Genomic DNA, 24,831 nt, shown 5'->3' with positions numbered 1-24,831 from the left:
GTCACAAGATTCAATTCATTCTTGCTAGGACAGAGAAAAAATAAGTGACACTAAGTTTTTGGCTTGGGTAAATAAAATTAAGTGTTTAATTAATATAGTAAAAATCTTTACTGATTCCGCTAACTAACACCACAGCGTGAAATAGGAACAGAGACAAAGCTTGTCGTGATGACTAATTTCGCAAATGATCTTCCCATTATTAATTTCCACATTGCCCCTATTGGAGGTCTGGGCACCTCCAGTGTCATTGCTCTGCGTTCACCTTCCCCTTAGAATTGTTCTCGGACATTCGCCTTCCTCTGCAGCATGGGGCTTGGGTCACTTGCTGGAGGATTCCCTGCACCTTGAGGTCTTTAAGCCACGATTTGAGGACTTCAGTAACTCAGACATAGGTTAGGGGTTTGTTACAGGAGTGGGTGGGTGAGATTCTGTGGCCTGCATTGTGCAGGAGGTCAGACTAGATGATCATAATGGTCCCTTCTGACCTTAAGTCTATGAATCTAATCCCAAATTTTAGTCCTGCTTTGGGACAGTGTCTCATGCAAGAAACTGCCCAGTCTGCGCTAGCAGTGAGGCTCCCTCACTAACAGCTGAAATCAGGGAGAGCTGTGTGAAGTGCAGGGCCCCAGTGGTGCCTGAACAGGGGGGAACAACACCCCAGGGCTTTTAAAAATGGGAGGGCTCTGAAAGGGGAGGGGCCCAGCCTCTGTAGCAGGAATGTAGGGCAGGCGAGTTCACGGCAGGCATTATGGGATACTGGTGGATACAGTTATAGTGATATAATGACCAGCAGCATTTACACTGACAATTTGTCACTTTAATTTTGCTGCACAAAGCTCTAGGCCTCTCGTCGAGGTGGTTTTATTTTGTCACCAAAACAGGGCAGTTTTGTCACCAGACATGGCATTGCAGTGTGTGCACCAGCCACAAGCTGCCGACCGAGGGAGCGTTGTGTGTTTTTCACACACCTGAGCAATATAATGATGCTGAAATAACTTTGCAGTGCAGACCTGGCCAAAGATTCACACACACACACACACACACACACACACACACACACCTACCTACCTTGCAAGGAAAACCTCACCTGCTCCTCTGCTTTGCAGAATCCAAACACAAGCAAAGCTTGTCAGGCCCCAGCGACGATGGCAGGGAGTCAGGTGTGGGCAGACACTGTGTTATAGCTACCCACAGGCACCATGGCTTAGCTGGCTAAAGCATCTGTTTTGTAAACAGGAGATCCTGGGTTCAACTCCCAGTGGTGCCTTGTTGAGTAGCTTTTAGGGCACCTGGTATTGGCTACTGACAGAGGACAAAACACAGAGCTAGATGGGCCTTTGGTCCAGTCCAGTATGGCTGTTTAAATTGGGATTGAGGAGAAGGGTGAAGAGGAGGTGTCATGGGATCTCACCCCCACTTTGAGCTTGTGGGTTCAAAGATGGGGACCCGCATGTATTCTGCCACCATGTCCTATGGGATCTCACCCCCACTTTGAGCTTGTGGGTTCAAAGATGGGGACCCGCAGGTATTCTGCCACCACCCTAACCCTTAGGGTAGGGTTCCTTCTCGCTGCCACCACTCAATTAGGAAATGTGAATTGAGACACAGTCCTTCCCCAAAATCCTAGGGGATTCCAAGAGCCCCAAATCCATGGAGTTCTTACACCCAGGAGAAACAAACCATTCCCCCTGCTTCCTCCCCCCTCCCTTTTCCTAGGAGAGATACCGGGATCCAACTACAGAGGGATACCTCCCCCTCCCCTTTCCCTGAGAATCCACCCAAGGAAAGACCAACAAGTCCTTAATAGAAAAGAATTTATTAAAGAATAAAAAGAAAATACAGAATCTCTATGAGCCCAGGCTGGACACTCATAGGGTATAACCTTATCAATCTCTGGAGAGAATCCCCTCTCCCCCTTTTCTCAGTAAAAGCAATATCAGCAAACAGGAATAAAGCATTTCCTTTAGCAAACACACAATTGCAAATGTAGAAATCAAATCATAAGACTAATTCGCCTTTCTAATTAATACTCACTATTAATTAGTAGAAACTACTCCAGGAGAACTTGGAGACATGACTGTCCTCTGTTAGATCCAAAAACAGTTCTCACACAGACAAAGGCTTCCCTCCACAGAGATTTGAAAAAATCTTATCTCTGATTGGTCCTCTGGTCAGGTGGTCACCAGGTACTACATGTTAACCCTTTACAGGTAAAACAGACTTTAACCCTTAACTATCTGTTTATGACAGGAGGGACTGAGGGTTGGGATTGAGGGGCACTGGGAAAAGAGGGGACATGGGTTTAGGCTGAAGAGCATCTTCATTTGGGGATCCAGCAGGACAGGGGAAGGCAGCAGGTGATTCTAATTCCTTAGGGATATTCTGTGTGTTTGTGTGTATGTGTGTGTTTGTGTGTGTGTGTGTGTGTGTGCAGGGAAGGAACATGCTCTATGCCCAGAGGCCTTTATTCCTCCAGGCTGCAAGGACAGAGGGGCTGTCAGGAAGTTGCCCCTTCAAACCCACACACAAAAAGGCCCTTCTGAGGAAAGGGAAAATCCTGCAGAGAAAAAGTAACAAAGAGAACATAAGAAAGACAGGTTAAGAATTTGGTGAGTAACTTATTACCTAACCAGGAACTTGAACCCTGGACCCTCAGATTAAGAGTCTGATGCTCTGCCAACTGAGCTAGCCAGGGTCACAGAGCAAAAGAGCAACTTGGTGCAGAGGAGAAACTAGGCAACAAAAATGATTAGGGGGCTGGAGCACATGACTTATGAGGAGAGGCTGAGGGAACTGGGATTGTTTAGCCTGCAGAAGAGAAGACTGAGGGGGGATTTGATAGCTGCTTTCAACTATCTGAAAGGGGGTTCCAAAGAGGATGGCTCTAGACTGTTCTCAGTGGTAGAAGATGATAGAACAAGGAGTAATGGTCTCAAGTTGCAGAGGGGGAGGTTTAGGCTGGGTATTAGGAAAAACTTTTTCACTAGTAGGGTGGTGAAGAACTGGAATGGGTTACCTAGGGAGGTAGTGGAATCTGCTTCCTTAGAGGTTTTTAAGGTCAGGCTTGACAAAGCCCTGGCTGGGATGATTTAGGTGGGTTTGGTCCTGCTTTGAGCAGGGGGTTGGACTAGATGACCTCCTGAGGTCCCTTCCAACCCTGAGATTCTATGATTCTAGTCAAGAAAACAAGAGCGGGAAACAATAGTGGAAACCTGCTGCTCTCTCTGGCCTGGTCAACACTACAAGTTTATATCAAATTTAGCAGCATTAAATCACATTAACCCTGCACCCGTCCACACAACCAAGCCCTTTATATCAATATAAAGGGCTCTTTATACCGGTATCTGTACTCCTCCCCGACGAGGGGAGTAGCGCTCGGTATTGCCATGTCAGATTAGGGTTAGTGGGGCTGCAATTCGACGGTATTGGCCTCCAGGCGCTATCCCACAGTGCACCGTTGTGACCGCTCTGGACAGCAATCTGAACTCGGATGCACTGGCCAGGTTGACAGGAAAAGCCCCGCAAACTTTTGAATTTCATTTCCTGTTTGCCCAGCGTGGAGCGCGGATCAGCACAGGTGACCATGCAGTCCCAGAATCCAAAAAGAGCTCCAGCATGGACCGTAGGGGAGATACTGAAGCTTATCTCTGTATGGGGAGATGAATCTGTTCTATCAGAGCTCCGTTCCAATAGACGAAATGCCAAAACATTTGAAAAAAATCTCCAAGGCCATGATAGACAGAGGCCGCAACAGAGACTCAACACAGTGCTGAAACTTAAGGAGCTGAGACAAGCGTACCAGAAAGCCAAAGAATGAAATGGACGCTCATGGAGGGAGGGGCGACTGACGGCTGTAGCTATCCCACAGTTCCCGCACTCTCCGAAAACCATTTGAATTCTTGGCTGAGTTCCCAAAGCCTGAAGGGTCAAAAACATTGTTGCGGGTGGTTCAGGGTATATGTCATCGCCCCCCCTTTCCCCATGAAAGCAATGTCACCGTAGGTCTACTGGATGCTGCTGGCAGACATGGTGCTGCAGCGCTACACAGCAGCATCTCCTTCACTTCCCTTCCCTTGCGGACGGCACATGGTACAGTAGGACTGGTATGCGTCATCGTCGTCCCGTGAGTGCTCCTGGCTGGCCTTGGTGAGGTCGCCTGGGGGTGCCTGGGCAAAAATGGGAATGACTCCCAAGTCATTCTCTTCTTTAAACTTTGTCTAATGGAGATTCAGTCCTGCATGGAATATCATAACAGCTGGAGGCTGCCTGCCCCTCCCGCTTTGAGCTCTACTTGCAGAGGCAATAAAGTCAGTGTTGTTTCAAATTCCTGCATTCTTTATTACTTCATCACACAAATGGGGGATAACTGCCGTGGTAGCCCAGGAGGGTTGGGGGAGGAGGGAAGCAATGGGTGGGGTTGTTGCAGGGGCACCCCCTAGAATGGCATGCAGCTCATCATTTCTGGGGGATGTCTGGGGCTCTGATCCGGAGCGGCCGTTTGCCTCTCTGGTTCTTTAGTAGGCTTGTCTGATAGTCTAGACAGGACTGACTCTCCCTTTAGACAAAACTTAAAGAAGGGAATGACCTGGGGAGTCATTCCCATTTTTGTCCATGCGCACCCGGCCGACCTCACCGAGACCGGCCAGGAGCACCCATGACAGCAGCAGATGGTTCAGTATAACTGGCAACTGTCATTGTCAACTTGCAAAGCAGCAGACGGTACGGTATGGCTGGTAACCATCTTTGCTAACTTGCAAAAGGCAAGGGGATGCTGCTGTGTAGCGCTGCAGTACCATGTCTGTCAGCACCATCCACTAGAGATACGATGACAGTGCAAAAAGGCTGAACGGGCTCCATGGTTGCCGTGCTATGGCATCTGCCCAGGCAATCCAGGGAAAAGGGTGCGAAATGATTGTCTGCCGTTGCTTTCACGGAGGGAGGATTGACGGACGACATTTGCCCAGAATCACCCACGACACTGTTTTTGCCCCATCAGGCATTGGGATCTCAACCCAGAATTCCAATGGGTGGGAGAGACTGCGGGAACTATGGGATAGCTATGGGATAGCTACTCACAGTGCAACGCTCCAGAAATCGAAACTAGCCTCAGTACATGGATGCACACCGCCGAATTAATGTGCTTAGTGGGGCTGCGTGCACTCGACTTTATACAATCTGTTTCCAAAAATCGGTTTCTGTAAAATCGGAATAATCCTGTAGTGTAGACATACCCTGTGGTTAACAACTTTGGTGGCTAATTGAAAGGCTGATTGTTCAAACCCAAGTGAAGATGGAGGTGGGTTTTTTTTAGTGATGAGAATCCAGTACATTTTAACAGGCAGAAAAATCTCCTCAATGCTGGTCTAGCCTCATTGGACAAGCATAAGTAGCACTTTTGTCAGATGCATTGGTGGTATAGTGGTGAGCATAGCTGCCTTCCAAGCAGTTGACCTGGGTTCAATTCCCAGCCAATGCCGGGATGTGATGTTTTCTCCCCTGGGAATTGGTTTTATTTCAGTCCCATTGTATCAGTTTATCAATGGAATGAGAGAATCAATGTCCTGCAGGTCATTCAACACACAATGGAGGAAGAAAGGGGCGGGACTATACAATGAGCTGTTGGAGTTATCCTGGTATTACAATGTTTGGTTTATTTTTTTTTTAAACTTACTTTACTTCCCTCTCCCTTTTAGACTCAGAGCCTTTAAGGTCAGAAGGGACCAGTGTGATCATCTAGTCCGACCTGCTGCACCTTGCAGGCCAAAAGACCCCACCCACCCACCCACTCCTGTAATAGACCCGGGAGGGGAGGCAGCTCTGTGCTCTGCCCCTACCCCAGGCAGCACATGGAGGCCCTCTGCTCCCCTCCCTCCATGGGTGTGCAGAGATGTGCCAGCAGCACTGAGGTGGCTCCCTGCCCACTCTGCCTCCGTCCCTCCGTGCTGCTCCCAGAAATGGCCGGCATGTCCCAGCATCCCCTGGGGCAGGGGAGTGTCTCCATGCGCTGCCCCTGCCCCAAGTACCAACTCCGCCCCCATTGGCCAGGAACTGCAGCCAATGGGAGCTCTGGGGGCGGCGCCTGCAGGCAGCAGCGCACAGAGACCCCCCTGGCACGGCCCACCTAGGAGCTGCTGCCGCAGGGTTGTGTGTACCAGTCACTTTGGGAGCTGCACTGCCCGGGGTAAGCACCACCCCTCCTGCACCCCAACCCCCTCCCCCAGCGCAGAGCCAGCACCCCACACCCAAATTTCCTCCCAGAGCTTTGCTTGTCTTCCTTTCACCCAGAACTGTCCTTCTTCTCCTGGGCTGCAAGTAGCCACCCCTGGGAAGCCAAGAGGCAGGCACAGGATTCTACCTCCCAGCAGCCAACCGCACCTCCCCAGGCTTTGCAGAACGACTGGTGACGCTCTACTAACCCCACTTAGCCGCACTGAGGCACTTAGCTTCTGCCCAGCCTTCCTCAGCTCGACTTTCCTCTTTCTCCCCATTCCTGCCTCACTCCCTCCTTTGGCAAGTCACGCAGAGGAGGCAGCAGGAAGAGCCGGCCGCCATAGGCCAACCTCCAAGGGCAGAGGACACCAAGCCACAAGGCTTCAAAAGGTGCCTGGCCAAGGTCCTCTAGCTTTCCCCTGCTGATGCTAAGGCATTTTCCCAACTCATTTCATCACCCTCTGTCCTGCAGGGGTTGGGGTTATCGCAGGTGTTACCCAAAATTGGGCCAGTTAGTAAGTGTAGGGAGGACTAATGACCCACCAGAGTTTGGCAGAAAGCAGCACATTTATTATACTGACAGCTAAGCTCAAAATAAGCAGGGGGGATGGGGGGTCACACTCACACTCGCAAACTCACGCTCCCAGGACAGGCACGGCACTGGAGATGTCAGGATTCTGCAAGGTAAGTGTCCCACAGCGCCGTGATGGATGGTGTGATGAAGGTAAGTCTCCCTGAGGCACAATGAAATACAACACAGAGAACCACTGGCCAGGCGGTCCGGGCAAAGGGCATTCACTGGCGGTACAAGCTTGTGAGTGCTCTCCTGAGCACAGGGCCCCTTCCCCTTTTAAGGGCCTGCACCTCATGGCCTGTGACTAGAGATGACTTGGCTGTATCCGGTTGGTCACACTCCACCTTGGGCAGTGTCCATGCTCTGGGTGTGTGTTCGCTGCCTAATTAGAGTCCCAGACACCTTGTCTACCTGGGAGCTCTTCTGCTCTTCAACCAGCCCATTCATCCCAGGAGCATTCCAGGGGGAGCGGGAGGGGAAAAGCCACTTCACAGGCATTCAGAGCGGGAGAGGAGACAAAAGTGGGAGCAGGGGAAGTATAACAGACCTTCTGAGCATAGAAATCACTGCTGCTCCTACAACAGCAGGGACAGGCCAGTAGGTGCTGGAAAGAGGAAGGTATCATGTTTCTACCTGGTTTCGAACGAGGGACCTTTTGTGTGTTAAGTAAATGTGAGAACCACTACACTACAGGTACTCTGTTGCAGGACTCTGCCCCTCACTTCATAAGAATGGCCATACTGGGTCAGACCAAAGGTCCATCCAACCACGCATCCTATCTGCCAACAGTGGTCAATGCCAGGTGCCCCACAGGGACTGAACCTGACAAGTAATGATCAAGTGATCTCTCTCCTGTCATCCATCTCCACCCTCTGACAAACAGAGGCTAGGGACACCATTCCTTACCCATCATGGCTAATAGCCATTCATGGACTTAACCTCCATTCAGAAAGAGGAATACTTGTGGCACCTTAGAGATTAACAAATTTATTTGAGCATAAGCTTTCGTGGGCTAAAACCCACTTCATCGGATGCATGCAGTGGAAAATACAGCAGGAAGATATATAGATATAGATATACACAGAGAACATGAAAAAATGGGTGTTGCCATACACACTATAACGAGAGTGAGCAGTTAAGGTGAGCTATTATCAGAAGGAGAAAAAAACCTTTTGTAGTGATAATCGGGATTGCTCATTTCCAATAGATGCATCCGAAGAAGTGAGCTGAAGCCCATGAAAGCTTATGCTGAAATAAATTTGTTAGTCTCTAAGATGCCACAAGTACTCCTGTTCTTTTTGCGGATACAGACTAACACGGCTGCTACTCTGAAACCTGTGAATATAATGTAACTAGAACATGCTTCATGCAAAAGGTCTCTTGTAAGGAATCATTACAAAGCTTATTATCTATTGTGTGTGTTCATCCTATTTGTATGAACCGATCATTCTTGTATCTGAAACTAGAAATATGAACTATAACTCTGAGATCCTGTTGTAATGATGCAAAGTGTGGGCCATTAGTAGTGGTTTGGACTCTCGATGGCTCCCATTAACCAGGACAGTTGACTGGAGATGGCTCTGTCCTGCACCATCTGTGAGTCAGGCCAGGAAGAATGAAGGCTTGGGGGTCTCACAGGACATGTGACCATGTCACCAGGTACAGGAATCCATCTTAAACCTGGGGCTTTTCCCCAGGAGAGAGACAAAAGATTCCTGCCTTGTACCAAAGCTGTATAAGGGGGTGTAACAGAAGGAAGGTGGCTGCAGTCATGAGAAATCCCCTATCACCTGAGCTGGTACAAGGGCTGTACCAGGTGAAAAGATTGGGCCCAGACAAGAAATAAGTCTAGTCTGCAAAAGAAGCTTATTGGAAGATCTCTGCGGGTGAGATTTGATCTGTATTGAGTTTTGTACTGTATTAGGCTTAGACTTGCATATTTTTGTTTTATTTTGCTCTATGAAGAATACAAACTGCACAGAGAAGGAAAAGTTAATGCCTTGGAAAAGCCTCTGTGTGTTAGATGGGTGGGAGGGTGTCTAAAAAACACTTTCCTCTACTTTCCTTTCTCTGTATTCCTTCAGAAAATCCAAAGCAGGAAACAGAACCATTGTCTTCTCTCAGGCTTGAGCTCCGAGACCTTCAAATTATGAGACTGACACGCTGCCAGCTGTGCTAAGAAGGCCCAGTGAAATGTTTAGGCTCAGTACATATAGGATCCTCCTACAGCAGTGACTGGGGCGGGGAAGGAGCCAGGGGTGTGCTGGAAAAAGCAGGGAGATCTGGTGCCCACAGACCTGGCGGCTTTCACAGGAGCAAATAAATCAATTCTCCCTGCCAGTGAATAATGTACTGGAGCTAATGGCAGCACAGGGGGGATGTTTCCAAGCTGTGCACCCACTGCCACATGTTAGAACTCAATCTCCTTTCCCTAGCAGGGCACTTTCCCTGTGTATTGGGCAAAGCAAGTCGGGGAAGCTACATGGGTAACAAAAACCAGTGCTTCAGGCCAGGCTTGAACTCATAACCCCAGTAGTATCCCCCTTTAGGCCAACCAGTTGCACCACTGCAGGTGTTTTTCAGAGAAAGCTGGGAAGCGGCAGTGATCAGTCTCTGGGGTTCACACCTTTGCCTGGTAATTGAAAGGCTGATGCATCAAACCTAACTCAAGATGCGGCTTTTCAGCCATGAGACTCCAGGACATTTTAACAGGAAGAAAATCTCCTCGATTCTGGTTTAGTCCCATTTGACTCTTGCCCATCTTCTCCCCCCGCCTCCCCGCCCCGCCCCACCCCGTCTCTTTCCTTCCCCACTGGGGCCGTGCAGAGAGAAGCCCCAGTCAGTCTCTGTCACAGAGAGTCTGTATCCCATCAAGGGAGGGAGGGGTCGCTCTAAAACACTGATAATGGGGAGGGGAGGGGAGAGGTGTGTGTGATTAGGGGGAGAATGGATGGAGAACTAACAGTGGGACCCAGAGAGATTCCCCCAGATTGGGGAGATCCCCTGCTGCCCCCATCACCCAGCTGTGGGAAGAACAACTTGGGATTGCTTGGGGAAGCCACCTTTAAAAACACACGTGTAACATGCTAGTTACATTTTAATAAGACCAAAGCCTCCTCAAACCAACGGTCACAATCACTGGAATGGCTTTGCCTTGATATTTTAAACCAGCCGTAGACACAAAGCGAGTCAAATTACAGTTTCCGTTCGGAGTCAGTGGACACATAAGAATCCGGAGGCTTTTAATTCCTTAGGTTCTGCCGCCATTTCATTTAATTCCTGTTCCGAGATTTATCGTTGTGCAAAGCAACGTTAGGCCCTTGGGAGTGTCCCCCGGGTCCCACCTGCTGCCCCGGTCAAGTTAAAAGAGCCCGAGGACCCCTGCCACCTCCACCACCAGCACAAGGGGGCTAAGGCGGTTTCCTGCCCACCCTCGCTCCATGTGGCACGTCACTCCCGGGAGCGGCTGGCACGTCCCTGTGGCCCCTGGGGTGGGGGATGGGGTCTCCACGTGCTGCCCCCGCCCTGAGAGCCAACTCTGTCAACTGTGGCAATGGGAGCTGCAGGGGTGGAGTCTGCGGGCAGCCGTGCTCAAAGACGCCCCCTGCCTTCCCACTTAGGGGCTGCTGCCAGAGGGGGGTGCGGGTTGCTTTCGGGAGATGCCTGAGGTAAATGCTGCACCCCTCACCCTCTCCTGCACCCCCAACCCAGACCCTACACCAGCACCCAAACTCTCTCCAAGACCCTGCCCCCCACACACCCTGCTGCAGCACAACCCCCTGACTGAGCTCAGACCCTGCACCCAAACTCTCTCCTAGAGCCCAATACCTCTCCCTCCCTCACCCAAACTCGCCCCCAGAGCCTTACACAGCTGTGGGGTGGGGCAGGACTTGGTCCCATTCTGGGAACGACCAAAAATTATACAAACCTGCCGCCCCTGTCCAGCCCAACCTTCTGCTGATGCACCTCAGCCCCCACCCGTGCAGGGTTTGAAGCTTCCACTGCTTAAATTCCAGGACACGGAGGGATTTCAGCTCCCCTTTGCCCAGAGGGAACCTTCACCCCACTCCCAGCCAGGTTCTTGTCCATGGGATCACTGCAGGGAGGCTGGGTCCCTCGGTGTCTTTTCTCTCTCTACGACAGGCCAGGGTGCAATAACTGGGGCATCTGAGCACCCAGGACCTTCTGTGGGGCTGTCATTCCCCTTCCCCTTCTGTGGTCTCCTCTGTCATTGACTCCAGCCTTTTTTCTACCCATCGTCAGCACCATCCCAAGCAAGCTGCACTCGCCTAAAAAAAACAGAGAGTCCTGTGGCACCTTACAGACTAACAGACGTATTGGAGCATGAGCTTTCGTGGGTGAATCCCCACTTCGTCAGATGAATGTAGTGGAAATTTGCAGGGGTAGGTATCAATATGCAGGCAAGAATCAGTCTAGAGATAAGGAGGTTAGTTCAATCAGGGAGGATGAGGCCCTTTTCTAGCAGCTGAGGTGTGAACACCAAGGGAGGAGAAACTGCTTTTGTAGTTGGCTAGCCAGGCACAGAATTCCCACTTCATTCATCTGACGAAGTGGGGATTCACACACGAAAGCTTATGCTCCTGTACGTCCGTTAGTCTATAAGGTGCCACAGGACTCTGTCGCTTTTTACAGATCCAGACTAACACAGCTGCCCCTGTGATACTCAAAAAGATAGTGTCCCCTGGTGGGTCTAAATCACTGACCTCTCTCCTCTCTGAGCACTGAGTGCCCCTGTGTTTCCTTGCCTCTCAGTCTGAGCAGATGGGACCTTTCCCTCCAGTGCTGGAGGATTCGCCCTTCTCATCTACCCTTGTCCCAAGCAGCACAGCGGGTGGGAATCTTACATGTACCAACGGCTTGCATCCGATGAAGTGGGTATTCACCCACGAAAGCTCATGCTGCAAAACATCTGTTAGTCTATAAGATGCCACAGGATTCTTTGCTGCTTTTAAATGTACCAAGGTGACTTAGGAACAGAACCCCCCCCAGACCTTCCATGCAATTGGCACTTGCCCCTCACTGAGCAGGATTGAAACTGGGGCAGGGAGACTGCTGGGCCACATCCCCTCTGGGCATGAGCAAAGAGCAGCGTGAAAAAATGAATTTGGAGATGCTGGGGATTGAACCCAGGGCCTCATACATGCAAAGCATGTGCTCTACCACTGAGCTACATCCCCAGATGGTTTGGATTTGCTATGGGTCACTCTTTCCATGGCTGAACAGCAAAGACTCAGTCCCAGTTTCCCTTCTATCTGTGTCAGTGGTTAATGAGGTGGATCTAGTTGTAGATTGTTATTCATTCCCCACCTTGACATTCCACACAGTCCCTTTCCCATGCAGATTCCCAGAACCTCGGTGATCCTGGTGGCGGGGGTTGGGGCCTGAGATTTTCAGGGTCCTTTTTCCCCTCCACCTGGAGTGAACTCAGCTTTTCCCCCATCCCAGACAATCCATGAAATAACAACAGGGGCATAAAGAAAGAGAGGAGGGAACATCTCACGGCCAGGGCTGGATGTGCCCAGGGCCCCCTGCTTGTCCATTGTTTCCATGGAATTTGGCCCCCTGCTTTGCACAAGGGACAGAGAAAGATCTTGCTGTTCCTGTGTCTGTGCAAAGAAAATTGTGCTTCCCTAGGAAAGAGAGGCGGGAAATGGCCCCATGATGGGACAATATCCTCAGGATTAAGACCTAAGGACTCAGGCTGAGAACTGATAGAACTGCACTCACCTGGGATTTAACAAATTGTCTTCCGTGGAGCAGGGCCAGATCCAGCGTTTTTGCCACCCCAAGTGGAAAAAAAAATAAAGAAGCTGCAATCAACTGCAGCTCTACCTCTGCCGCTTTTGGCAGCAAGTCCCTCCCTCTGCTGCTGAAGCCTCCCCTTTCCATTGATAGCTGGCCCTAGGGACCTGCTTGCTGTGCTGGTGCCTGGAGCCAGCCCTGCCATGGAGACACTGGGAAGATGAGGGAATCAGGAAAATACCAGGGATTTGTTTATGTTGTAAGTGAAGAATAACTGAAGCAGTTTTGGTTTAAAGTCATTTTTCCTTGACTGGGAATCGAACCCAGGCCGTGGCAGTAAAAGTGCCAAATCCTAACCACTAGACCACCAAGGAGGTGAGGAGACTATTTTTTTCCCTCACTTATGTTACACTTTCTTAGGCTACTTTCTATCCAATTTCTGAAGCTGACCTATTGTCCATTCCCTGAGGGGCTAGGAGCAGAGTCCAGGAACCCCTGTACTCAGGGTCACAACCTCAGCCCAACCCAAGCCACTGAAACAAACTCAAATCATGCTTCCTTCAGCAGGATCACAGAGCAACACAATGGAAAACCCATCAGGAACAATCCTCCTCTGCCTTCATTTACCCCATCGCAACCCTCTCAGCAGCCGACTCTTGTGGGAAGGACACTGAGCTGATAGGAGCTCTGGCACAGAGACCAAAGGAGGGGTGTTGCTCCCCCTCAGTGGGAGCTGATCACATTCTGACTCTGGAGGAGGAGGGAAAGGCCATGGCCACATGATGGGGCCAGTATGTACCACAACATGGTTCTTTTATGTGGGATGACTCTGAACATTGACTGATCTCCACTTCCTTGGATTTGAAGAGATGTTTAGTTGTGCACTTAGGAGGCTGAAGCAATGTTATGGATGGTGACACTACGATTAAAGGGTTATTTAATGTTGTAGAAATTGTTAAAAACACTGAGCTTAAACTGGAACTGCCTGTTATTAAAGGCTGGTTTCCCCACATCAATTCCACAAGCTCTGCTAGAAACACCCTGGGTTCTCTCCTGCCTCAGTGGGAACTGCAGGGAATCGTCCCCTGCTGCCCTTGGCTCCAGGCTGGTTTTTCTGGGGAGGGGATGTGGAATTGATTTGTTTGCTGTTGAGAAGGGAGCCGGGCCAGTTCTCAGGGAACGAGAACTCCCAGCATCTTCCCAGCCCAGCCCAGGCTACTGCCCTGTCCCAGCCTCTGTTCCCCTGGGGGCCCTGCGTGTTTGACTCTAGAGCCGGCCGGGAGCAGCAGCTGAGGCAGAGGACAGCCTGGGCCAGGCAGATAAGAAGGAGTTTAGCCAGCAAAAAAGGTAAAATGGCAGTGGAGTATTACCCTGGACTCAATGGCATTTCTCCATTGGTCTCTGCTTTGGGGCAGGGACAATAACACGTCCTGCTGCATTCGTTATTTCAAAGGTCAGCTTAGGATTTTCATTCTCACACACGGTGCACAAAGCAGGACTCAACCTTTGGCGTAAACTAAACAAGCTGCTCCGAAGAAGTGGGGATTCACCCACGAAAGCTCATGCTGCAAAATGTCAGTTAGTCCAGACTAACACAGCTACCCCTCACAGATTCTGGCAGCCACAATGAACATTTGGTGTGAGAGCTCAGACATGCCCTTGTCCGAGAGGGACGGGGTCATCTGTGTGGGGACTGGACCACTGACCTACCCGCTCCTAACTCCCAAACTTTCAGTAACTCTATTATCAGTGCCTGTGACTGTTATTTAAACCACAAGAAAAACCACACTGGGCCAGACGAAAGGCCCATTTAGCTCTGAATCTTGTCTTCTGACAGTAGCCAATGCCAGGTGCCCCAACAACCAGTCAATAAGGCACCACTGGGAGTTGAACCCAGGATCTCCTGTTTACGAAACAGATGCTTTAGCCAGCTAAGCCATGGTGCCTGTGGGTAGCTATAACACAGTGTCTGCCCACACCTGACTCCCTGCCATCATCGCCGGGGCCTGACAAGCTTTGCTTGTGTTTGGATTCTGCAAAGCAGAGGAGAAGGTGACATTTCCCTTACAAGTTGTGTGTGAGTAAATCTTTGGCCAGGTCTGCACTACAAAGTTGTTTCAGCAGAATTATATTGCTCAGGTGTGTGAAAAACACACAACGCTACCTTGGTGCACACACTGCAATGCCACATCTGGCGACAAAACTGCCCTGTTTTGCTGACAAAATAAAACGACTTCAGTGAGAGGTCTAGAGCTTTTTGCAGCAAACTTAAAGTGACAGAGGAGACGCTGCTGTTCATTATATCACCATAACTGGCCTCCTCCAGTATCCCACAATGCCCGCCGTGAACTCGCCTGCCCTGCATTCCTGCTACAGAGCCATGGGCCCCTCCCATTTCATCGCTCTGGGAAGTTCTGACAGCTGAGCCTGCTGCTCTGCTCCGGCAGCCAGGAGCAAATCACTGCCGTGGATGCTGCTCTCTTCCGCCCTGCGAACACAGAGTAGGCGGCAGGGGCTTCCTTACAGTGTAGGGGGGCCACTGGCATCCGAACTGTGACACGCCCATGACACCCCTTCCCTCGAGGAGGCTCTTACCTTCTAAACAGGGACGTCTGTTTTCTAGTAAAATCACTAAAAGTGAAGGAGAAAACTCGAAAGAGGTTCCCCCTGGCGCTCACGTACCTGAACCGCAATACTCTCTCAGTCCTCAAAGAGAGACCTGGAGAAGGAGACTTGCTGAAGCAAAGCCACAGGGGTCTCTGAGGTTTCCCTGGCCCCTCACCCGTGTCCTGCCTGGCTGATGTCAGCATCTCTCTGTGAGGTCACCACCTCCCCACCACCTTTGACCAATAGTCTCCGGTCCTGCAAAAGGCCTTTGTGATGTCACTGCCACACCCCTCCCTTGCTGTGCTAATGTCCTGCCCCTGGCCAGCACTTTGGAGGTTTGAGCTACTCCCTGTGGATCACCCCACTCAAGGAGCGTTCGTTCTAGGAAGCAAGCCGGCTAGACAGGAAAACATCAGATGCTGCTCCCAATGCTACACTCAGTTTTTCAGAAATTAGTCGACTTTATGGCCAGAAGAGACCATTAGAGCATCTAATCTGACCCCCTGCATATCACAGGCCTCCTGTATGACACAAGAGCTACTTTTGGGGCAAACACATTCCAGAAAGGCATCTAGTCTTCATTGAATGACATCAGGAGATGGGGAATCCACCACTTTCCTTGGTAGCTTGTTCCTGAGGTGACTCATCCTCGCTGTTGAATTTTTGTGCCTTTTTGTAATATGAATTTGTCTCTTTTCACCTTCCAGCCATTGGGTCTTGTTATGCTTTTCTCTGCTACATTAAAGAGCCCTTTAATACCCAATCTTTTCTCTCCATTAAGGCCCTTCAACACTTCAATGAAGTCACCTTTCAATCTTCTTTTGATAAGCTGAACAGGTTGAGCTCTTTCAGTAGCTCACTAGAAGGCATTTTTCTCCAGCCCTCAGAACATTTGGTGGCTCTTTGCTGCCCCAGCTCCAATTTCACACCATCTTTTTCAAATGAGGACACCAAAACTGGAGGCTATTCCAATATCAGTCTCACTGATGCCGTGTCACCTCCTGTGATGTTATTGACATAATCTGTAACTGTATAGATCACCGTTGGGACCACTGTTCTATATTTGCAGCCAATATTGTAGAAAGGTTGTCGTGTAAGGGGTCTATGGAGAGGTTATGATTGGCTGATTATAATGATGCTATCTCTAGATGTGTATCTTTTTTGTAGTTGACGTTATGAATATTGGCTCTATGCTGCCCATTTTTCAAACTTGTGCTCTGCTTCCGGGGAACACCCCAGCCAGACAAGTTGATGTCACTTCTGCCTAGACTGCTTGAAGGCCCATTAAGGACCATCAGCTATACAATCAACCCATTGAGAGGAGGCAGATACGCCTTGTGCCTCAGCAAGGTATGCAGGGACCTGCCTGTGGACAGAACTCTAAGGTTTTGCTATGCCACGTGCTGGATAGAGTGTCCTTGGGACAAAGAAAGCAAAGACCACATGGCAAGAGACTATAAAACGCTGATGCCTCGTCTCCATCTTGTTTTCAATCCTGCTTCATACCTCTGGAGGGACTTTGCTACAAACTGAAGCTCTCTATAAGGACTGAATGGCCTATCCCAGCTGTGGATGGACTCCAGAGACTTGATTTGAACCTGCAGTTTATTCCATCACTGCTACAAGCCTGAACCAAGAACTTTGCCATTACTGAATGTGAAGGGTTCAAATCCATGTGCATTTTATATAACAACCTGGTCTATGGATTGTGCCAGCTCTTTTCCAGACCCAAAGTCCAGAATATGGTCAAGGGACCAGAAGCCTAGCAAATAGTGATCAGCTAAGAGAAAGCTGGGGAAACAGAAAGCCTTGCTTGCTAAGATAGGCCTGGTCAGCAAATTGCCAGGTGTTGGAGCTAAGAACTAAATAATTGTGTCTTATTCAGAGTTGCAGATTGAACAAAGAATCCCTGTTCCTATTGTGTCAGTCCCTTCTGTAGGGAGACGTTCTTCCCACAGATCCAACTTTGAGTTTATGAGAAGTTGGCACATGTCAGTATAAGATATGGCATCCTTCCACCTCCCTTCCCAGAGACCAATGCCTGCCTTTAGACACACAGAAAACAATCTTTATTGCCATATACTTTCACTGTTTCTTTGCTTTAACCCCTAAGAATATACCTGTTGGACAATCAAAAGAGTTGCTCCATTCCTGTGGACCCCAAATCAGAATTCAACATAGATATTTTATACTACTAACATTTTATCTAAGTATTCATTAAATGTTAACTTTCTAACTTGAGACCATAAGTGGAGACATTATGTAACCTGTTAACCATTGGCTACTGTGCTATCTTGTCTTGCTGCAAAACCTATCCCAGGGTGTGGAACTGCCTTCCCCATCACTTTCCCCCCCCATGGAAAACCTATATATTCTATTGTAATCAATTGATTGGCAGTGTCTCTGAGCTTAATAAGCCAGGTGACACTCTGCCAGCGCTGTGTGTAATAAACTCCTCTGCTTGACCTCTACACGGTGTAGATTTATGTCCTTCACAGACACCTGCTAAATAAAGAGGAGATTCAGCATCCAGCACCCAGTGGTGCCTGGCTGAATGTGTCTCCTCTCCCCACAGCTTGGTGATCTTTTGAGGAAATGGAGAAGACTGCCTTTGCCTAGCTTTACATTACTTGCAAAAGAAACAGGTCTTTTTGGTGACACGTGTTGAAAGGAGCCACTAGATGAATGCGGAGACAAGAAAACATCCCCTAACTGAACTTGCATCTGTGGATGCTGAAGCCACAACACAGAGCACTAAATGCTATATGACCACGGCTGGTGTCAGAAGAGTCTCTGCCAAAGCCTTTTCCCATCAGCAGGGGCCTCTCTGTGCACAGAACTCCTGGTAGCGTGATGGCTGCAGGCAGTGGAGAACTCTATTTTGGCATCTCTTTGTCTCTTTTTTGATGAACATCTGCAGTGACTGTTAAAAGGCCTCTGGATAGTGGTCTTTGGGAAGAGCTGTCTGAAGAGCCTTCCTAGTAACCAGGAAATCCTGGCTTGGCCTGACAGTTCTTCCTTGCTGAACCTAGTGTCTCTGTTGGCTCCTTTTTTGTATCTCTTTTCTTAAAAAGAAAAGACTTGTCAGCAGAATCCTTCTAAGTGGTGGTTCAAGACAGAGAGAGCCTTCCTTGCGGCTGAGTCTTGGTGCCATGGGGCATGTCTCACCACTGCAGTGCCTCCTGTTGGCCGTCCTGGCAATTAGCTCTGGTCCCCCGGTGCGCCTTCATCTAGTGGCATCTGGCTGCCATCTGTTCTATCATTAGGACCCATGTCGCTCTCAGGACTTCAATGTCCTCTTATGGACACAGCCCTCTGGCTGTGCCCCACTCAGGTCTCTCCCCCCTTCCAGGGGGCAACTGTCCTCTACCCAGATGCTTGCCTTAGTGGCCAGCTGCAGTCCAGGGTGTAGCCACCTGTGTCAGCGGTGACTGAGGCAAAAGGGGTGCACCTCCAACCCCACCATCTGTTTCCCTGGACCACTTCCCCACAGACCTAGCACCTTCCTCCGCCTTTTTATCAGGGCCTCAGTCTGGCAGCAGTCGGCCAGGAGGTCACTCACGCTCCCCTTACCCACCCAGCACTACTCTGATCATGGTGCCCTCCCTTCAGGGCAGCCAATCCTCCCTCCTCAAACTCCAAGGAGTGACTGACTCTTGCCGTGCTGAGCAGCCCTTTATATATGGGCTGCTTCAGCAAGCCTTCTCCTGATTGGCTCTCCCAATAAGCCCTTTACTGACTGGCTGAGTTCTGCGCAGCCTCTGCAAGGTTGCCTTAATCTTTCTCCTGTTTGTTTGGGGCAGCCACCCCACCACACTTGGAAAGCGGCAAATGAGAAGTCTAGAGCTGAAGGAAAGGTGACCATGACTCAGAACTGAGCTGAGGTTGCTGCGACTGAAACACAGATCACTAACCACTATATGATCACAGTAGCTGGTGGGAGAAGCACATGTTAGAAGCCCTCTGTCAACTCAGCTGTGGCTTTCTGTGCACGGAGAGCCAGGCACCTCAAGGTCTGCAAGTCTTGAGGGAAATGGGGAACGTCTGTACTTTGGAATGTGCAGGCGTTGTCCTGGACCATCAAATGGAACAGTTGTAAACACCTCTTTGAGGTGGGTGCCATGGCTTAGTTGGCTAAAGCGCCTGTCTAGTAAACAGGAGATCCTGGGTTCAACTCCCAGTGGTGCCTTGTTGCATGGCTTTTGTCTCCTCTGCTCACATTTTCCTGTGTCATCTTAGGAAACAGAAGAGACCTCCCTTGGTATGCAAGTAATTGCTTGCTAAGGAAAAGGCTTCTTTGGAGAGAAGCATTGGAAAGAATCAAATCACAAGCCTGGAGTTGATGAAAAGGCTGCTGTGACTGGCATTGGCATGGCGGTTGCTTCAACTGCAATTGCTGCAACACGAGAGCCTGCGCCACACGTCCTTGTGATTCGCTGGGGATGTCCACACACAGAGGCCATGTCACCTTCCTTTTGATTGTCAGTGATAGAAATGGAGCAGCTGGGAGAAAAGTCCCAGAGAGCGGCACCGTGGCTAAGCAGGCCAAGGCACCTGCCAGTTAAAGTGGAGGTTAGGGATGCAGCACCCAGTGGTGCCTTGCCAAATGTGTCTGCTCCTCCCACCTTTTGGTCAATCTTTCGAGGAAGCAGAGAAGATGCCTCTGCCTTGCAGTGCAAATGCTTCCAAAAGAAACGGGTCATTTTTTTCTGACAAGTGTCGGAAGGAGGCAGCTAAGAAACGTGGGGACAAGGAAAAGGTCATCGTAACTCAACTTGCATCCATGGCTATTGAGGCCACAACGCAGAGCACTGAGCACTGTACGATCACAGCTGGTGACAGAAGGGGCTTTTCCAAAGGCATTTTCCACTAGCAGGGTCCTCTCTGTGCGCAGAATTCCTCATCGTTCGATGTCTGCAGGCCCTGGAGATCACTATTTGGCATCTCTCTCTGTGTCTCTGTGAACATCCGCTTTGGCTGTTGAAAGTCTGTGATGGGATCTGTGGGATGCAACCTGAACAGTGGGACCCCTGAGCCCTGTGTCCCACCGCCTGGATTCCCTCTCACACTGTGATGCTTTGACAGGCTGTGAATCTCTGGCACATATTGCACTTACACAGACATCCACAGGTAGGGGCACATCTAACTGAGTTACATGAATGCTTCTCCCAGCCACTCACAAAACTAACAATAGATAGAGATCCTCCCACCAATTCCCCCCAGCTCTGCAGCCTGGCACCCCTGGATCATACCGCAGGAAGGGCGAACCACAGTGGCTGCCTCCCCCACATGCGGGAAAGCGGCTTGACCTGCTGGCCCCGCAGACTAAGTCACCAGGCCTCCAACTTGCCCCATTCGACCCAAGGGGCTGGTCTTGCGGCCAGAATTATTTGCAGTTGTGATTTCCCCCAGCAGCACCCCACAGGGGTCCAGGGTCAGCTCCAGCACAGGCCCCACAGGAAGGCTTAATTCTTGAGCTGCAGCACGTGCTGGGCAGGCTTAAGGCTGGGCTCCCCATGGCAGGAGAGAAGAAGAAGACTCGGCTCCTGGTGAGGCAGGCTGGGGCATCCTGGATCCCATTTGCTCACAGCCAGCCCCCCCCCCCCACCCCCAAGTTGTCAGTGGTGCCCCCAGGTCGGCCAGAAAGGAGCAGCGGTTTTCACTACACCAAGTCCACTTATGGCTTACAGGCAACTCCAGACCCCCCACAGCCCACCATCTCGGCCAGAAAGGAGCCCACTCCGCCTCCCCATTGCTTCTTTTCCTTCCCCCCAGGACCCCGCTTCTCCTGGCCTGCAAGGAGCCATCCCTGGGATGCCAACAGGCAGGCACCGGGGTCTATCTCCCAGAAGTCAACTGCATCTCCATGGGTTCAGCCCTCTGAAGGGCAGGTGGGGGCTTCATGATTCCCAGTTGCTCACAGCCAGCCCAACCCCTGCCTCTAAAGCCATCAATCTATAGGCCAACCTCCAAGGGCAGAGGAGGCCAAGCCACAAGTCTCCAAAAGGTGACATGACGCACTCCTCTAGGTTCTCCAAACTGATGCCAAGGTGCTTTCTCCACTGACGTCAGCACCCTTTGAGACTGAGAGTTGGAGTTATCCCAGGGACAGGCCAATAGCAGAAGGAGGAACGCCTTCCTGAACAGCAAGGGGATCTGAGAAAAGGAAGCCAGCATATTTCTGCATGGTTTTGAACCAGCAATCTTTGGCATGTTAGGCAAATGTGATAACCACTACACTACAGAAACTCTTTTTATTTGGCTGGTGCTTGCACTGACACACACCAATGGGGAAACAGAGGGCGTGGTGGCAGCCCTTCGATAGGTCAGCTGGCAGAGCAGAGGACTGGAGCCAGTGCTCAGGAAGTCGTCCTTACGTCCCCCTTCTGAACCTTGCTTGAAGGGGAGCTTCTTTTTCTTCCCCTTGCTGACAAAGAGCAAGAGAAGAATGAAAGGTCAGGTGGGCCAACTCGGTACAGAAGCCCATGCTGCCTTTTCTTGCTGCATAGCCTGAAATGAGGGATTTGTGGCAGTCAAAGGAACAGCCCACCCTTGCACAAAGGGGGAAAGAAAAGCCCCCCCCCCCAAGCTTGGGATTGAACCACAGACCTTTAGTTTCACCCAGCTCAACTACTTCAACAGCTGCTAGGTTTCTTTTTAGCCTATTGCTTTTCTGTCTGGGATGCTTTTGTCAGCGGCCCATTAAGGCAAGACTCACTTTTGCTTTTCTTAGCTGGCTAAAGCCCTGGTTTAATAAACCAGGAGATCCTGGGTTCAACTCCCAGTGGTACCTTGTTGAGATGCTTTTGGGGCACCTGGCATTGGCTACTGTCAGAAAACAAGATTCAGAGTGAGATGGACCTTTGGTCTAGCCTAGTGTGTTTTTTCTTATGGTTTAAATTACACTCACAGGCACTGATAATAGATCTACTGAAAGTTTGGGTGTTAGGAGCTGATAGGTCAGTGGTCCAGTCCCCTCACAGATGATCCTGTCCCTCTGGGACAGGGGCAGGTCTGAGCTCTCACACCAAATGGCTCATTGCAGCTGCCAGAATCTGTGGGCAGCTCATTTAGTTTATGCCGAGGGTTGAGTCCTTCTTTGTGCCCAGTGTCTGAGAATGAAAATCCTAAACCACCCTATGAAATAACAAATGCAGCAGGACGTGTTATTGTTCCTGCCCCAAAGCAGACAGACCAATGCAGAAATGCCATTGAGTCCACGGTAATACTCCCCTGCGGTTTTACCATTTCCACTCGCTAAACTCCCTCCCAACCTTCTGGGCTCCTAGAGCAGGGGACTGAGCCTGAGCCAAGACATGTACACTGCAACTTTACTCCAGACCAAGCCACATGGCCCTGATTAATGTGACCTAGGCCAGTCGTGAGTGTTTCATTGCACTGGAGACGTAGCCTAACATTATGTCTACACTGCGATTAACACACCCAGGGCACCTGTCTCAAAGCCCAGGTCAGCTGACTCAGGGTAATGGAGCTTGGACTGCAAGACTATAAAATTACAGTGCAGACATATGGGCTTGAGCCCAACTTCTGAGGCCCCATGAGGAGTGAGGGTTTCTGAACCCAGGCTTCAGTGTGAACACAAATATCTGCACCACAGTTTTTAGCCCCTCAGCTTTAGCTCCATGAGCCCACGTCAGATGACCCAGGCCAGCCATGCTGCCATCTTTATCCCAGGAGAGATGGACTCTAAGGTATGTCTCCATTGCAATGTAAGCCCAGGTGTGACACGCTGTGCTCAAAGCAGCACCTGGAAGCCCCATATTCACCACTCTCATATAATGATGACATGGTTTGTACAAAGTCTGCCTGGTGAGGTGTCATTTCAAAAGTCTTGATCTGTTGAACATTAATATCTTGTTGGATGGTGTGCGCTAGCATTGGTTGGGAAGTTATGAAGTTTTGCTCTGTGTGCGTTACTGAAATATGAGGTTTTGAAATGCCCACAACCAGCCTTTCAGGTGTGACAAGGGAGGACCCAGACTCACTGCTGGCCCATTAAAGGTATCCAGACTCCCAAGGACTATCCCAGGAACCGTGTACAATGCAGACTTCTCCGAGATAGCACAGAGACAATGGACACTGCTTGACTCACATGGTAGCAAAGGAGCTTCCTAACAAGTTGGAAGAAACTGTGAAAGAGAGGTAGAGACATCATGACTTGGACTCTCTCCCCCACAACTCAACATCTGGAAACACACCTGGAGGACAAAGACTGAACTGAACTGATTCAGAAATCAGAAGAGAATAATAACAATAATACTTGCAAACCAAAGTCCCCAAACAGACTAGTATTGGTTTCTCAGCAGAAAATTTTCAGTTTGGGGAATTTTGTTTTCTCAGTCAGACTTTGTCAAGGAAAGCAGGGAGAAAATGTTGGAGTTGCCTCCTTCAGAACAGCTTGGCCTAGACACTAGCTGTGGTTCACTGTTGTGGCCTTGCTCAGGATGGGAGTATTTTAATTATTTGGGGGAGGTCCCAGAGTGTTTGGGGGAGATGATGAGGATGCTACCTTTTGAGATAAAAACTAAGAAATACGGGACTAGAGAATTTTTTTAAAAATCTGGGATTTAGACATTTTATTTAAAGCAAGAGGGGGGTCTGAGTTTCTGAGAAGGTTTTTGTTTGCAAGAAGCAACGTTATTTGATCTGTCATTGTACCAAAGGGAGAGATGGTTGTCTATGGCCTGGTCTACACTAGGAGTTTATGTCGAATTTAGCAGCGTTAATTCGACTTAACCGTGCACCCGTCCACACGAGGAAGCTAATTATTTCGACCTAGAGGGCTCTTTAGTTCGAATTCTGTACTCCTCCCCGATGAGGGGAGTAGCGCTAAATTCGACATGGCTATGTCGAATTAGGCTATGTGTGGACAGAAATCGACCTTAGTAGCTCCGGGAGCTATCCCACAGTGCACGACTCTGTTGACACTCTGGACAGCAGTCCGAGCTTGGATGTTCTGACCAGCCACACAGGAAATGCCAGGGAAAATTTGACACGCTCCGGCGCCTTGTGGATGTTCTGCAGGACCGCAGGCAGGAGGACAGAGCACCCCTGCACTGTATCTGCAAAACCGCCCTCCCCCGCCACAAAGTCCCAAACCCCCCTCACCCAAAGTAACAAGAAGGAGGGGCGACAGGGGCCGTTGAAAAACTGTCACTGCACCCCTGCAGAGTTGCACAAATACAAGAAGGCTCTCATTCCCTAAATGTTGAGAAGTCCTTCCCTTCCTGGCTCACTGAAGCCCCAGTTTCATCCCAGTTTCATCCCCTAACTGTGTAAGTTGATTATTAAAAGTAGTTTGCTGTTAATTACTATTTCCGTCAAGTTTTTCTACAGAAGACTGTCTGTGAAGGGGGGAGAGGTTTTTTAATTGCATAGGACAGTCACCTTTACCAGGGTACAGACACGGGGGCAGGATCTACAGCAGGTCACACACACAGTGCAGTCAGTAGGCACTCTGGTCGGTCTGGGAGGTGTTTTCCATGTTCTGTGTGGGTGGGGGGTACGTGACTTTGTGCCATGGGAGGGCGGTTTACAGAACTTATGCAGCGGTCCTTGTCCCGGACCACAGAGCCACGCAGCAGGGGAATCTGTAACCGTCCTCCCCCGCCACAAGGTCACATAGCCCCGCACACAGAGTCCCAAAAAGGAGGGAT

At 50.0% G+C, this 24,831-nt stretch overlaps 7 non-coding genes across 7 annotated transcripts; 3 read left to right on the top strand and 4 right to left on the bottom strand.

The window, feature by feature from the left end:
* The first annotated feature begins 1,193 nt into the window (after positions 1-1,193).
* Positions 1,194-1,267, top strand: TRNAT-UGU. Its single transcript has one exon. It is a non-coding gene; the product is annotated as a tRNA-Thr (tRNA).
* Positions 1,268-2,622: 1,355 nt separating this feature from the next.
* On the bottom strand, positions 2,623-2,695 carry TRNAK-CUU. Its single transcript has one exon. It is a non-coding gene; the product is annotated as a tRNA-Lys (tRNA).
* A 2,709-nt stretch (positions 2,696-5,404) lies between these two features.
* TRNAG-UCC lies at positions 5,405-5,476 on the top strand. The gene has a single exon. It is a non-coding gene; the product is annotated as a tRNA-Gly (tRNA).
* Positions 5,477-11,910: 6,434 nt separating this feature from the next.
* TRNAA-UGC lies at positions 11,911-11,982 on the bottom strand. Its single transcript has one exon. It is a non-coding gene; the product is annotated as a tRNA-Ala (tRNA).
* Positions 11,983-12,849: 867 nt separating this feature from the next.
* Positions 12,850-12,921, bottom strand: TRNAK-UUU. The gene has a single exon. It is a non-coding gene; the product is annotated as a tRNA-Lys (tRNA).
* A 1,498-nt stretch (positions 12,922-14,419) lies between these two features.
* TRNAT-CGU lies at positions 14,420-14,493 on the bottom strand. The gene has a single exon. It is a non-coding gene; the product is annotated as a tRNA-Thr (tRNA).
* Positions 14,494-19,269: 4,776 nt separating this feature from the next.
* On the top strand, positions 19,270-19,343 carry TRNAT-AGU. The gene has a single exon. It is a non-coding gene; the product is annotated as a tRNA-Thr (tRNA).
* The last annotated feature ends 5,488 nt before the right edge of the window (positions 19,344-24,831 follow it).

Source organism: Mauremys mutica, chromosome 18 (genome assembly GCF_020497125.1).
Source record: "Mauremys mutica isolate MM-2020 ecotype Southern chromosome 18, ASM2049712v1, whole genome shotgun sequence".
NCBI lineage: Eukaryota > Metazoa > Chordata > Testudines > Geoemydidae > Mauremys > Mauremys mutica.
The sequence above is the reverse complement of the archived record's forward strand: the minus strand, read 5'-3'. Positions and strand labels throughout refer to the sequence as shown.